The sequence below is a fragment of the Primulina tabacum genome, chromosome 18, assembly GCF_025594145.1.
Source record: "Primulina tabacum isolate GXHZ01 chromosome 18, ASM2559414v2, whole genome shotgun sequence".
NCBI classification, from domain to species: domain Eukaryota; kingdom Viridiplantae; phylum Streptophyta; class Magnoliopsida; order Lamiales; family Gesneriaceae; genus Primulina; species Primulina tabacum.
The window spans coordinates 6,693,117-6,709,034 of NC_134567.1; positions in this window are offsets into that span (position 1 = coordinate 6,693,117).

Genomic DNA, 15,918 nt, shown 5'->3' on the forward strand with positions numbered 1-15,918 from the left:
ACAAAATCATTTTACCCATAACAATGTCCGGAACTTAGTTCCAAGAGCAGTTTCTAAAACCATTATAGGTACAAAGTGGGTAATAAGAAACAAACTGAACAAAGATGGTTCAGTTGTACGCAACAAAGCAAGACTTGTAGCACAAGGGTATAGGCAAGATGAAGGAATAGATTACGATGAAACTTATGCACCAGTTGCAAGATTGGAGGCAATCAGAATATTCCTTGCCTATGCATCTTTCAAGAACTTTAAAGTCTACTAGATGGACAAGAAGAGTGCATTTCTGAATGGTCAGTTGCAGGAAGAAGTATATGTTGAACAACCACCAGGTTTTGTTAATCACTCTCTTCTTTATCATGTCTATTATTTGAACAAAGCCTTATATGGTCTTTAAAAACATTCAAGGGCTTGGTATGAAACTCTTTCAAAATTCCTAACAGATCATGATTTTACTGTTGGATCAGTTGATAAGACTCTGTTCAAATTCACTAAAAATGATCACATTTTACTTGTGCAAATATATGTTGATGATATTATTTTTGGGTCAACTAACCCCAAATTATGTGAGAAATTTGCCAAGCTAATGCAGAAAAAATTCGAGATGAGTATTATGGGTGAACTGAAATTTTTCCTCGGTCTATAAGTGAAGCAACTTGAGACTAGTATCTTTATCAGTCAGACCAAATATACGAAGGAATTGCTTAAGAAATTTGGCATGAAAACATGTTCAGCTGCAAGTACTCCCATGAGATCATCAATCAAACTAGACAATGATCAAGAGGGAATATCAGTTGAGACGACATTATACAGAGGTTTAATAGGTTCATTATTGTATCTAACTGCTAGTCGTCCTGATATTGTATTTGACGTTTGCATGTGTGCTAGATTTCAGGCAGATCCTAAGCAATCGCATTTTTCAGCTGCCAAACGCATTTTAAAATATCTTAAAGGCACACAAAATGTGGGTTTATGGTATTCTAAGGATTTTTCTTCCAATTTAGTTGGAAATTAAGATGCAGATTATGCATGATGAAAGCTAGATCGTAAAAGCACTAGTGGATCATGTCAGTTTCTAGGAGACAGACAGATCTCATGGTTCAGCAAGAAGCAAACATCCATAGCAACTTCCACATCTGAAGCAGAATATCTTGCTGCTGGAAGCTGCTGTGCACAACTGATCTGGATTCAGCAACAACTGAAAGACTATGGAGTCATTGCAAAAGAATCACCAATATTTTGTGATAATACAAGCACGATTGCAATTACATAAAACCCAGTTCTTCACTCCAGGACTAAGCACATTGATGTCAGGCATCACTTCATCAGAGATCATGCTCTGAAGAAAGCAATAAGGCTGGAATACATTTCAACTGAACAACAAGCAGCTGACATCTTCACCAAACATTTAGCAGAGACTAAGTTTTCTCATTTTCGCAATATTCTTGGTTTAATTGATTTATCTTAATCTTTGTTGATGATATGTCAGTTGTCATTTTCTTTTATATAACTGTTCAGTTAGGCATTATCAGTTGTCATTTTTATTTAAATAATAATTGTTCAGTTAGTTATTGTCAGTTAATTACTGTCAATTGATAATAGTTCATTTGCAGATAAGGAAAGAGCAATGAATCGAAAAAAAAATTTTATTGATAAAATCTAAACCAAGTTACGCGATTCATCTCCGTTCCAGCGGCATCTTGCCAAAGAGTCAACCAGTTAGTCAAATCATGACTGTTGATTCTCCTAAAGGCTTCTGAAGAAGAAATACTTTCAAGCACATTCCATTTCTTCATGAGGATAAGATGAATCAGCACATCATCCTTAACAAGCTTAGAAATATGATCGAATTCAGCACGTCTCTTATACTTCCTTGCAGCTGATCTCTGCTTAGCAGTAGCAGAAAACTCATCACTATTAATTGATTGGAGGTCATGAACCTTGGACCAAGTGGACATAACTTTTGAAAAGACGAACTTTTCAAGAGCCTTCTTCAGTTTATCCAAACGATGAGGTGTTAATGCAGGATTAGGGACATTGGAACTGCTTAAACAATCCATCACTGTTTAGATGTTATTATCAAATAACAATGGTCTTATTTATAGACAGCCCTTAAAGAGACAGGAGGAAGACGAAGAGTCATCAGTTACCAAAACTAACTTAACTGATCCAGGCTAAGTTTCTCTTATTCTTCTTTTATTTATATGCATTTATTGAGGGGAAATATCGAATATAAATGGTTAACTGAGAAGACAATAGTCAGTTGATCCTTAACTGAAATGATTCAGCTCATAACTGGTCACTCAGTTGCTGACCTAACTGATCTTCTCCAATAAGTTAACTGATAGATCGATAAATATTCCATAATAAGTGATGTGACTGTCAATTACGCATTTAATGTACGTCTTTCAATGAATAGTGTTTTAAATCGTGGCCCCACGTAGTCCACTGGAATTCTACACATGCTTTAATCACATGTACACACGATGTCACTTAATTTTTCATTGACTGACTCGTGTCCAAAAATTTGAACAGTCACATACAAACGTACTTTTCCCCGGCCCATTTCAGTTCTTCTTCCTTTACGAGCAATTTCAACCTACAAAGCAAATCAACGTTCCAAGCTTTCTTTCACGCAGAAAATCAACTTTTCAATGGCAAACCAAGTTCCCGCACACCTGCTGAACGCTATGGATATTGACTTCGATTCAGTCCTGTCTGTTCAGAGACGAGGCAATAAAAAATGTGTTTATCAAGATTGAAGCTGCTGGATTGAAGCCATTTCTGGGACTTTCTACCCAAGAAATCTACCCTAAGGAGATTCAAGATCTTTATGCCAACGGATTCATTTCTGCGGATGGAAATATCACTACTACTGTCATCAATCAGCTGCCTGATGATAGATGAATATTCCTTCAGAAACCTCTTTCAGCTGCCAACTGATGAGCTAGCAAACTTTTCTGAGGTCAAATCTTCTGATGTTGAGGAGATGCAAACTCTACTATCGCTGACGGTCGGAAAATCAAAGTTTCCAATCCAAAGAAGGAACTGAAGCCGGAATTCCAACTGCTGGCTGAGATTGTGGCCAAAGTTCTTCTAGTAAAGGCATGATCCTTTACTGCACTTACTTAGGAGAAATTTCAAGTCATGACTGTAATCATGACTGGAAAAAGGATGAACTGGAAAGGGATCATCTTCACCCTACTGAAGAATATGTTTCAGTCCTCTAAGTAGTCCAAAGGATTTGCCATACAACTCAGCTATCTGCTGAAATTAAAGGGCTTAGTGGGTAACTCATCTGAGAGATCATCCAAATTCAAGATTTTCAATGCTAAGAGTATTCAGCTACCGAAGCTCAAGCTGGAAATCACTCATGAAAAATTAGTCAAAGTGAAAAAGGAGATTGGGGTGCAGGGGGCTCCCAAATTAGTTAAGAAAGCCAGAATGAAAATTCAAAGAAAGGCTCTTAAACGAAAACTGATCGTCAGTGAGACTGACTCTGAGAAGACCCCCGTCTCCCAAGATATCCAAAAAGCCCAGGACTCAGAAGACAAAACCAGTGATGGCAGTGGGCACCATCCCATATGAGAGGCTTATTCAATCTGGAGCTGAACATCCGATCAATGCTACTCCACTAAGAGTGATACCAGTTGGAACGTCAACTGATGATCAGTTACCTAGCTGCTGTTATCAGGAAGACTATCACTGAATCTGGTGATAAGAAGAAATGTAATGGAGTTAAGGCTCCACTCATCACTATCTCCGGCCCAACCTCTCTGCCAGCTGCAAGACCTAAGGGGGTAGTGATTCAAGAACAAGTTGATTCAACTAGGTCAGGACTGAACATCTATCATGTTTTGACTTATTCAAAGGGCAAAGAAAAGGTGTCTGAAGAGCCCAGACCAACCAACACCATTGAAACTCACATTGACCTTATCTGGAAGGAGGTAAATGAATTCTCTGAGGGTAAACTCAAAACTTATGATGAATGGGTGAAATTTAGAATTGTTGTGTTTGCCAGGCAGTTGCAGAAGAAATCAGTTTTAAAGAAGTTCATTGCCTTAGAAACAATAGTCTAAAACTGGTCAAAGCCGCTATAGTGGTTCAAGCACTGGAAAGAAAGAAATATTTCTTTGATCAGGTACGGGCAAAGAAGCTAAATCAGATGATTGGTCAGCTACGCCAGAATTATGATCCCACCAGCCCAACTGCTCTTAATGACAAAGCAGTTCATGACCAACTGGACATGGATCTGTTATCTCTGTAGATGGAGATCAAGAATTGGGAGCTGGATCAGGAACTAATCATTCCAGAAGATTCCCAAGAACTTTCATCCAATGAGGTAGCTGATCAATCAGCTCAATCAGAAAAGCCATCCAAGGACCCAGTTACTGACTCTGCTGAACAGGTAACTGATCTTTCTTCAAAGGATGCACTCCAGTCAACTGATGTTCCTCAATCCTCAACTGCTGGATCTGAACTCTACACGGACGCTGAATTGTCATTGGCAAATATTGATGAAGTCATCAAATCAGTTGCCTATAATATTCAACTAATTTCTATCAAAGCAGTTGAAGAATTGTTATCAACTGAAGAACCAGTTTTTCAAGCCCAATCTCAACCAACTGAAGAGCCAATTCAGTTGACTGCCACAACTGAACATGCAATTTTGAGAACTGAAGAAGCAGTTCAGTCATCCTCTATGACAGAACAGATTATATTTGAAGAAGTGCCAGCTGAACAGCCTTCCATTATTTCAGTTGTTCAGAAAACGAAAGCATCAACTGAGCAACCAGTTCAAGAAACAACAGCTATTTCAACTGATCTTCGACCTGAAGCACCTTCGGACTCTGCTGCTGATCCAACTTCTTCTCCACAGCCTCAACATGCAACTTTACCATAAGATATTTTTGAAATGGTCAATACTTCAACTGAAACAACTGACGGGGCCCGGGAAATCTTCAATCAAGAGAACAAAGAGCAGGAACCAGAAACCTCTGGAGCCATGTCCTCTGGAATCTCAATAGCAACTGAATCTTTGTTTGAAGAAATTCAGGCGATTCAGACCAACCTCGTCGGTATAGTGACTTCTATTTCAGATATCAAATCAACCCAAATTTTGCACACTCTGAGGTTTTATTCCATAAAGTACAATACCATGCGAAAATTGCAAGCAAATTCAAAAGGACGTCACTTCATTATTCCTTCAAATGGACGAACTTTGGAAAGACAGAGTGTCAGCTGAAGCTCATTTCCAGACTCAAGATTTGAGTACAAGACGCCTTGACTTTCTAGAAAGCACTATGTCCAAAAGAATGGATTTACTGCAAGATATACTAATGAATGCGTTGTCTAATCTCTCTTCAGATGTGTGAATCTTATCGAAAAAGCTTGATGAGTTTGACAAAAAAGTGGAAGAACAAGAACAAGGAAAGGATCAACAAGAGAAATCTTCGAAGACTATCAGGAAGAAATACAAGATTATTTTATTCAGATTATTTTAAGATTATTTCACTCCTTCATTCTTTTATTCTTTGTACGAATCTGTACATTGAAATAGTTATTTTATCTACAATGAGTTTAGTTGATCAGTATCAGTTCTTAATTTCCAAGTTTTGTCAAACGCCCAAAAGGGAGAAATTGTTGGAAACTGAATTTCGGATGTTTGACAAACTGAGCGTCTACTGATCTAAAAAGAATGATAAATGATATAAAACATGTTGCAATTAACTGAAGAAAAACACACAGACTTGCGAAGGAAACTGAACCAGCAACTGAAATACGCAGACAACTGACTGATCAGTTGGAACTGATCAGTTACTACAAACAGTTGTGAGCTTCTCAACTACATTCTATCAGCTGATCCCTCAACTATACACGTCATCAATTAAGACATTCAACCGACAAAAGCTGACTGAAAAAAGTTGTGGGGTCGCCGCATTACAGAAAAGCTGCAGTTTACGACTATCAGAAGAATGTTGACGTGGCATGCAACGGATATAAAGGTTCAAATGGTATTTAATATTACCTTTGGAGGGAAGCCTATAAATAGCAGAGAAGAGGAACTGAAGACAACTATCGAACTTCTGAATCATTAAACATCTGAATTCTTGAGCACTCGAAATCTATTCAGTTACTCTGCTGAAATTTTTTTAAACAGAAATTTCACGCTTATTGTACACATTCATAGCTGCTAGGCTATAATTCGATCTTTCAACACAAACTGTATTACTCGATCTAAAAGAGATCGGTTGTGTTAGATTTATTCAGTTGTATTGAGTTCTGAAAACTAGTTTGTAACTAAGAGTTTCAGTTTGGCATTGTTAAGTTCAAAATTGAAGTGGGTCTGTACAAGTGTTTGTATCGATCAAAGTCTTTTAGTGTATATCTTATCCTTGAGATAGAAGGGGTGATGTAGGAGTGTTTGAAATCTCCGAACATCCATAAAATCATGTGTCTTATTATTTCAATTTTTATTCTATCTATCAGTCAGTTTATTTCCGCACAACTATTTGTTAACTGATTGCTATTGACTTACAAGATTCCCGAGTATCAGTTTATCACTAAACTGACTCATCAGTCGAAAATGTTTTGAAAATTGTGAGTAGTTTATTCAACCACCCCTTCTAAACACTCTTTCACCCTTAACCGATCCTAACACGATTTCATTCTACAAGATCCCAATGTTCTCTAGAAAAATATGATTGGAAAATAAGGATGCATGCTTATTTAGATATACAAGAAAATTATATGTGGTACATCATTACTGATGAATCAATGACAACTATGAAAGCAAACACTGTAATTTCTATAATTGATGGGGTACCTTAGAAAATTGAAAATCCAAGATATTAATGAATAAACGATGATAAGAAGAAAACCAACCTCGATAACATGGCTAATGATACGCTATACAAAAACTCTTGACAATAATACTTTCAGCAAGGTCAAAATGTGGAAGATAACAAAGGAAATTTGGGAAAAGTGATTTAGTTGTGCGAGGGTAATGAACAAAAAAAAACTTTATGTTGCTACACAGAAGTTTGATAGCATCAAGATGAAGTAAGGAGAATCAATGTCTGAATTTGATGAACGAGTAAGCAAAATTATCATTGAACTGAGTGCACTTGGAAAATTGTACAGTAATCGAGAAGTTATTTTGAAAGTAATGTGTGGATTGACCAAGGATTAGGATGTGAATACAATGTCAATGATGGAATCAAAAGATTTAAACAAGCTGGAACTACATGATCTGTTCGCAGATCGAAGAGCTTATGAATTTGAGTTGCAAACTAGAGAGGATGATCATTCTATACCTTAGTTGACTAAGGTCCTTAACTATAGTGAAACTGGAACCATCAGTTTCGAGTGAGAAGTCAGCCGAGCAGTGATGTCATGTCACTATGTGTGAAGAAGTTTGACAATTTTCTAAGTAAAAATCAAGGCAAATTTCAAGTCTCGCACCGAAGATCTTTTTAAAAGAGGGAATCAACTGATGATTCCAACGCTTGTTTCAACTGTGGCAAAAAAAGATATTTTATAGCTGATTGTATCAAACCAAAGAAAGATGACAAGAGATCAGTTGAGAAGGGAAAAAAGTCTTTTGACAGAAGTAGATCCAAAGATGAAAAATTTCCTTCAAAAAGAAGCATAATATGTTGGTGGCAGAGGAAAACAAGTCAAATTGGGCTGACTCTGACAGTGAATCATCTTAGTCAGAAAGCTCAAATAGTTCGAGTGATGATGAGGAAGTGAAGTGCTTGATGGCTATTGATGTTGAGCTGGAATCTAGCAATGAACAAGTATTCAATTTTAGCTCAACCTATTTCAAAAGAGGTGATCTTCTCACTGCACTTCATGAGATGGTAAATGAATATGAAATAATTTCTCTCTCATTCAGGGAAGTTAAAGCTAAGCAAACTGATCTGCTAGACAACAAAACTTAACCTAACTGAGAACAATCTAGTGAGAAGTTGAGTCTAAAAGCAGAGTTGACAAGCTTAAAAATGAAAATGACAGGGCACCTGATGAAAATCAGAAGTTTAAATCTAAGAATATGAAGTTAACTGAACTAGTTTCATCTTGTAACAGTCTTCAGTCTCTTATACTGAAAATTCAAGAATCGCTACAATCATTTGAAGACAAATATGGCATTGGTTTTAACAACAATGAAAGCATTAATGTGTCTAGTATTCAACCAAAGCTAGACATGTGCAAATAAAAGTATAATCACTTTGTAAGATCTAGTTCGGTATCTGAATATAATGAAATCATTCCTCAAGTTGAAAAGCCTGTTAAAGTTTTTAGTAAAGGCAGATAGTTTGGTGATTGTTATGTGTCTGAGAGTTCCATTGCTAAGCCAAACTGGAAACCTAACCAACCCAGTCTAGCAAGGCATAACTCGGTAAAAGGCAAGTGTAAATGATACCTTAACAATAAGCCTGTTCAGAAAAAATACAGGTAGATCAATGAAGTTGGAAGGGACATACAACATTTTGTATCTAAGGTACATAAAACACACCAAACGCATGCATATGCACAACCTCTTTGGAACAAAACAAGTGGTCGATCAGTTAGACTGATTCAAGTTTGGGTTCCAAAAAGACTAATCCCATGTGGACCAAAATAGGTATGGTACAAAGATTACTTTTGGAAATGCTTCTCAAGGTATAATCATGAGTAAAGGTAACTTATCCTTAGTTACATTATTATTGAAGATATACTATTTGTTGAAAATATTAAATAAAATTTGATTAGCATAAGCCAACCGTGTGATCATGAATATTCAGTTGAGTTCCATAAACATATTTGTACTGTCAAAAATATTTATGGATGTATTATAATGACATGTGAAAGATGTGAAAATACATACAAAATCAGTTAGACTACTCAACCTAGTGAACCATTATGCTTCATTGCTTCTAACTTACCAAAGAACCGGTTGTGGCACAAAGGCTAAATCGTTGAAATTTCAAAGCCATTGCAAATTAGAGCAATAATGATTTGTTCATTGGTTTGTCCAAAATAGAATTTTCCAAAGATAGAGTTTGTTAACTTGTCAGTGTGGGAAGCAAGTTATGCAAACTTTAAAAAAAATTGTGTAACTCATCAACCCAAAGCTTAAAACTGTTGCATATGGACGTTTTTGGTCTTATCTCAGTCATGGGTTGAGGAGTAATGAAATACAGTCTAATTATTGTTGATGAATTCTCAAGGTTTACCTGGTAATCTTTTTAAAATCAAAATACCAAACTGCTGCACAACTAATCAAGATTTTAAATGAAAAATCAAAAGGAATTTAAAAAATCAGATCTGATAAAGGAGCTGAATTTGTCAGCCAAATTTTATCTACGTTTTTTAGAAAGCCATGGAATCATGCATGAGTCTTCGCGACTAGAACACCTAAACAAGATGGAGTTGTTGAGAGGAGGAATATAACTCTTAAAGAGGCTGTTAGAACAATGATTATTGATTGGTATTTCTTAAAAGATTTGGGCCAAGGTAGTGAACACGACATGCTATATTCAGAACAGATTAATGATTAACAAGAAACATGACAAGACACCATATGAGATCTGAATGGCAAGTAACATGTGGTATCATATTTCAAAATCTTTGATTGCAAATATTTTATCCACAATAATGATAAAAATAATCTAAGTACTTTTGATGGCTAAGTCAGATGAGACTATATTTATTGGTTATTCTTCAATTAGCAAAGCTTATGAAGTATTTAAGAAAAGTATTTTAAATGTTGAAGAATATGTGCACATTGTTTTTTCTATGAAACAATGTAAACTAACTAGTCAACTGATCTAGCTGAACTGACCAATTGATTTAAAGAGATCAATCTGGAAGATGAGAGTGAAGATGATCTCCATATTAACAAAAGGACAATCAATCTCCAAAGCCTAAGCTATTTGAACAATTAGTTGAGCAAAATGGTGTTCCAATTGACCAGTTTGCTAATGCTAAAAGAACAGTTGAAAATGAAACATGTGACAACCAAACGAAAGTCAATTCAACTGCTTCCAACCAAACTGAGCACAAGTAAATTGATTTAAGTCCACATTAGTTAATGAAGCTTTAACTGACAATAGTTGGATTGATGCTATGCAAGAAGAACTAACTTAGTTTTCTAGAAATTCTGTTTGGAACTTAGTTCCAAGACCTTCTCATCAATCAATTATAAGTACAAGATGAGTATACATGAACAAACTCAATGAATATGGCACAAGTGGCTCCAAGAACTTAAACAAATTTGAAATGAGTATGATGAGTGAATTGACATTCTTTCTTAAATGAGTATGATGAGTGAACTGACATTCTTTCTTAAATGAAAGTGAAACAATTGGACAATGGTATTTACATCAGTCAAAATAAGTACACAAGGGAAATACTCAAGAAATTTGGAATGGAAATATGTCCACAAAAGCAACCCCAATGAGCTTATAAGTTAATCTAGAAAAATCTGAATGGGGAATATCAATTGAGGTAACCTCGTATCGAGACTTAATAGGTCTTTATGGTACCTAATTGTCAGTCAAACTGATATTGTATTTGTCATCTGTATGTGTGCTTGGTTTTAATCTTACCCTAAACAATTTCTTTATTTAGCTATCAAAATAGTTCTTGAATATCTTAAAGTCACACATTTGAGTCTATGGTATTATAAAGACTCTTATCTCAATTTATTTGATTATTCACATCCAGATTATGTGGGGTTTAAGCTTGATAGAAAAAGTACCAGTGAATCATGTTTGTGTCTAGGAGATAGACAAATCTCTTGGTTTAACAAGAAGCAGACTTCCATTGCAACATCCACAATTGAAGCAGAGTACTTAACTTCTAGAAGCTATTGTGCCCAACTACTCTGGATTCAACGACAGTCGAGAGATTATACGATCATTGTACAAGAATCACTAGTATTTTGTGACAATACAAACAGTATAGCAATAACCTACAATCCAATTATATACTCCAGGACCAAAAAAATTCATGGCAGACATCACTTCATCAGATATCATACATTGAAGAAAGACAAAAGGTTAAAATATGTCTCAACTTATCAACAAGCAGGGGATATTTTCCCCAAGCCATTATCAAAGACTAAGTTTTCTTATTTTAAAAATATTTTAAGGCTTACTGATTTATTTTAATGTTTAAGTTAGGGGTAATAATGAGTTTTAAGAAGATTAAAACGATAAGACATAAATTAGTTACCTTGAGCTCAACTGGCTGTCAGTTTAGTTCCCAAAACTGATCTTTTTTGCTTTTGCATAAACTAATCTTATGATTTAGCATAATGATTCTTAACTCAGTTTAACTCCATATCAAAGTTAACTGACGTTTTAATAATCAGTTTTCCTAAAATCAGTTTATCAATATTCCAAAAAAAATTGTTCCAATGACGTGTCTTGACAAAGGAAATTAAAGTCACCGTACATTAGTACCTCGGTTAAGCTCCTTATATTCTTACTTTATCATTCAAAGAATTTTCTGCATTTGTTTGTGATTTTTGCTTCCCAACTATAAATTTTTCTAAATCTGTAAGATGTTATTTCAAAATGACATCATCTTCACTAGCTAACATATTAAATTCTCTTGCTGTAGATTTTGATTCAATTTATGTCGTGGGAAATGAAGCAATTTCAGGAGTTCTCCTACTGTTAGAGTCATCTGGACTCAAAGAATTTCTTTCAGCTTCTTCCTTGGATATCTTTGTGACAAGCGTCTATGAGAAAAGTTCAGTCAGTAAAGAGGGGATGATTGTTATGAATTTCAATGAGCAATCTTTGCTGATTGACGAGGGTTTCTCTGCAGCCCTGTTTCAGTTACCTTCATAAGGCATCACTAATGTCTCTAGTATGTATACTACTGACATGGAGGAGATGCAACTAAATTTCTCTGAGTCTGGGAAGGCCGTCAAACTTTAGAACGTTAGGAAAAAAATTAAACTGGAGTATCAGTTGTTGGTGGATGTTGTGGCCAAGGGCTTAATTGCCAAGGTAGGTTCTTTTGCTGCCCTAACCGTTGCAAAGTTTCAAGTGATGACAGCCATAGTAAAGGGAATGTAGATAAACTAGTCCTTTATTCTATTCAATACTATGAATAATATGGTGCACCGCACCAAGAAATATTTCGGTTTTATTGTTTAGTTGATCAAACTTTTCTGGGATTCTAGAATTCTTCTAAATACTTAACTACTCTCCACAAGCTTAGGATGCTCAATGCACATGGAATTTTGGCTTTGTGGCAAAAGGACCAAGAGCTAACTACTTCACTTAGCAGTATTAAAGGTGAAGAAAGAGATTGGAGAAAAAATGACTCGAGCTAATAAATCTAAGCTTGTGAAGAGAAAAGTTGGTTTAGTTCCCAAGCCAAAAGCCAAGAGGAAGTTAATCACCTATGAAAGTGATTTTGATAAGTTATTTTATCTACCACTTAAAAAGGCTATGACAAAAAATATTAAACCAGTTTCTACTCCATGAAAACTAGTTCCTTTTCCCATGGAAAAGGCAAGTGAGAAGAAGAAGAAATAAAAAAAGGTTGAGACTGAGCAAAATGATCCGAAATTGACAAAACTATTGTCAAGGCAGATACTGCTAAGGAAACAGACAAGGAAGTATCTGATAAGTTTGCAGAGAATTTGGCCTTGGTTTAGATAGCTGCTCCTCTGGAAATAGTTTCTCCACCTACCATTATACTGACACCAACGCCTAAATGCATGATTATCATGGATTCTATTGAGTACATCAGATCTTGACTAGACTCTAGATTCTCTTCTAAAGGGACAGAAGGGAAATGAAAAGAAAAGATGGTTGAAACTGAGGATTCTAAACCACTATTTGCAGTCCAAAATTAGATATGTTAATAGACGAGGTCAATGAGTATGTAGACACCAAAACTGAATACTTTGATGAATGATATCAGCTTAAAATAGTCACTCTTGCTCGAAAATTGAAGATGAATGACACTTTAAAAAAGTTCATTTCTCTTGATAAAATGATGACGAAGGATGTGAAAGCAATATCAGTGGTTCATGCATTGGAGATAAAGGAATATTTCTTTAATTTAATGATAATTAAGAAACTGACATTGATTTGTAAAGAATTGAAGATAAATTATGAATTTACCTGCCCAACTGCCAACAATGATCGAGCTATGTTCACTCAGTTGGATGTAGATTTAATCTCACTGAAAATGAAAGTCATGTTCTGGGAGATGGATCAACAGTTGTTCATTCCAGTTGACAACACAAGTAGGAAATCTACGAAGGACTCTATTCAACTAGATTCTAAGAAATCTACGAAGTACATTATTCAATTAGATTCTACCAAAAATGAATTGAATCAAGATGAACAACAAGAAAAGGATTCATCGGTTCCAGTTTCAAAGGAAATGATTGATCAAGATCAATTAGAGTAGAGCCAAGATGTACCATCATCCAGTTCGGCTGAGCAGGTTGTTGGCTCAACGAAATCTTCAATTAGTTTAACCCCAGAAGTTCAGTTGTCAACTTCACCAGTTGAGGAAGCATCACAGATTAATGTTGATGACATTTGAAGATAGTAACTAAAAGCATTGTAGAAGGTCATGAGAAAGAAGTTGAAGGAACTAATGCAATTGTGATGGAATTTGAGGAACCAACAATGGAAGAATCAGTTCAAATTCAAAAAGAGACTTTGGATAAGGAGATTCTTGCTCACATTGAAAGATTCATTGTTGAAATTGCTTATAATCAATATGTGGGAGTTATTGACTTGTTGGGAACTGACGAACAGTTGGCAGTAGAGGCCAAAGAAGTGCAATTTGTGAGATGAGTTGTTAGCCCTGTTCAACCAGTTATTTCGCTAGTTCTACCTGTGGAAGTTCAATTTATTGAAGTTGTATTTCTTGATTTTTCTTGTCTGAAACTGTGAGGAATCAGTTGGATCCGAAATCGTCGGTAGTTGAAGAGTCAGTTGTAGTAGTAAACCAAACTAAAATCCAAGAAACTAAAACTAATGTTTTTGAGTCAGTTGATAAAGTCACAAACACTTCAGTTGTACAAACTTATTTAGTTGAGAGAGTTGATGTTGATGAACACGCAGTCAGTTGATCCTTTTTCCTAATGCAAAAGCTCATATTATTGTCGAATAACCAGAAATGGAGCTTGGAGATGATCTTCCAGTGGATGATTTTTTTTCAAATATGACTGGAGTCAATGCTCTTCTTTCACAGGTCCCCAGTCCAAAAATGACTGTAACAGGTGTTGAGAATCTCAAAGATAAAATATTCAAGGACCTCTCAGATCTATTTAAAAATGTCAACACATTGTTTTTTAAACTAGATTCCATGATAAATAATTGTGCTTCAACTTCTAACCTTCAAATTCTCAATATGATCTTAAACAGAAGATGGATCTAGTACATGACAACTTAAACTCAAAGATTTATTCAGTTCACACTTAACTCTCTGCTGAATTTGACATTATGTCAGCTCAGATGACTTAAGCTGTATACATTCTAAAAAGATATGTGGCTGCTCTTAATGTTGATAAAAATTGGGAAGGCAAAAAAAAGACAAGGATATTAAGTATAAGGATGAATCTGCTTCGAAGGAGTCGAAGACAAAAGGACAAAGAGAAGAAATATATAAGATAGTCTTATTTGTTTATCCATAAGATTTCACAATTTTCAGTTAATCACTGTATCAGTTTCAGAGGCTTTGAATTTATCAGATATTTGCTTATCAAAATTATTTGTACAGTGTTTGCCTAAAGACAAATGTATTTATTGATTAGCAATAAGTATGTCTTTAGGCAAACACTGTACGAATAATTCTAATAAGCAAATATTTGATACAGTGTTTGCCTAAAGACAAATGTACTTATTGCTTAATTTTTTCAAACACCAAAAATGGAGAAATTGTTGGAACATTTATGATTTAGTGTTAACAAATGATATAAAGCAAAACTAATATAAGCTAAACTTAAGTAGACTATTTGAGTAATCAAAACCACACGGAACTGACTATGTCCACATGCTAAGCTGGTTTACCTGATCTGGACTAGTTAAAAAAAACTAGCTTGGATCTAAACTGAATTATATCAAAGCACATTTTGAACAAGTTATAGTTTAAAGATCTTTATTCATTCTCAAGGACATTGGTTATGCCAAAGGGTTAAACTGATTATTGGATAAGTTTTTCCGTACTTTGCTGACATAGCTCAATCCAACCACATTAGAATTTTGTACGGATGTGAGAGAATGATAACCTGGACAAAATGCAGCAATGACTATCATTATTTGAAATGGATCTTATTGAAGTTTCTGATCGTTGTAGCTTGAAGTCTATAAATAAATATGCAGATCAGTTGAGCAAAGTCAGGGAAAAACCTATAGAACAAAATATTACATAGACAAACATCAGATTCAAGCTTACAAACAAGATTTATCATACACTTGAGCACACTTTACATAGTTGTATATGGTCATTAAAGATCATCAAGTGCTAGGAGAATTCATTGAAATCCATTGTATTCGAGAATAGTTTCTATATTGTTCCTTCTTTCAGTTGAGTATGCTAGGAGTTTCGGTTTAGGCGGTGTTAAGTCCAAACTGAACTTGGGTTTTTCAAATTTGTTGGAACATTTCATGTTCGTAATTTTAATTTTGATGTTAACAAAATTTGTTATTTTGTTTTTAATGATTTACCTATGTGCGTAGGAAGCTGGAACTAATATAGCTTCGAACTGATCAGTTAAACGAGCCAAAACTGAAGCTATCAAGATGTAAACTGAAAACACAAACTGATCAACCAAACTGAATCAGCTCAACTGATTTATCAAAGAACAATTCATCTAATTGCCCAGCTGATAGGTGGTTCAACAGTAGTAGAACTTCAGAAGCCCGGCCAGCTGATGAAGTACTCAACCTG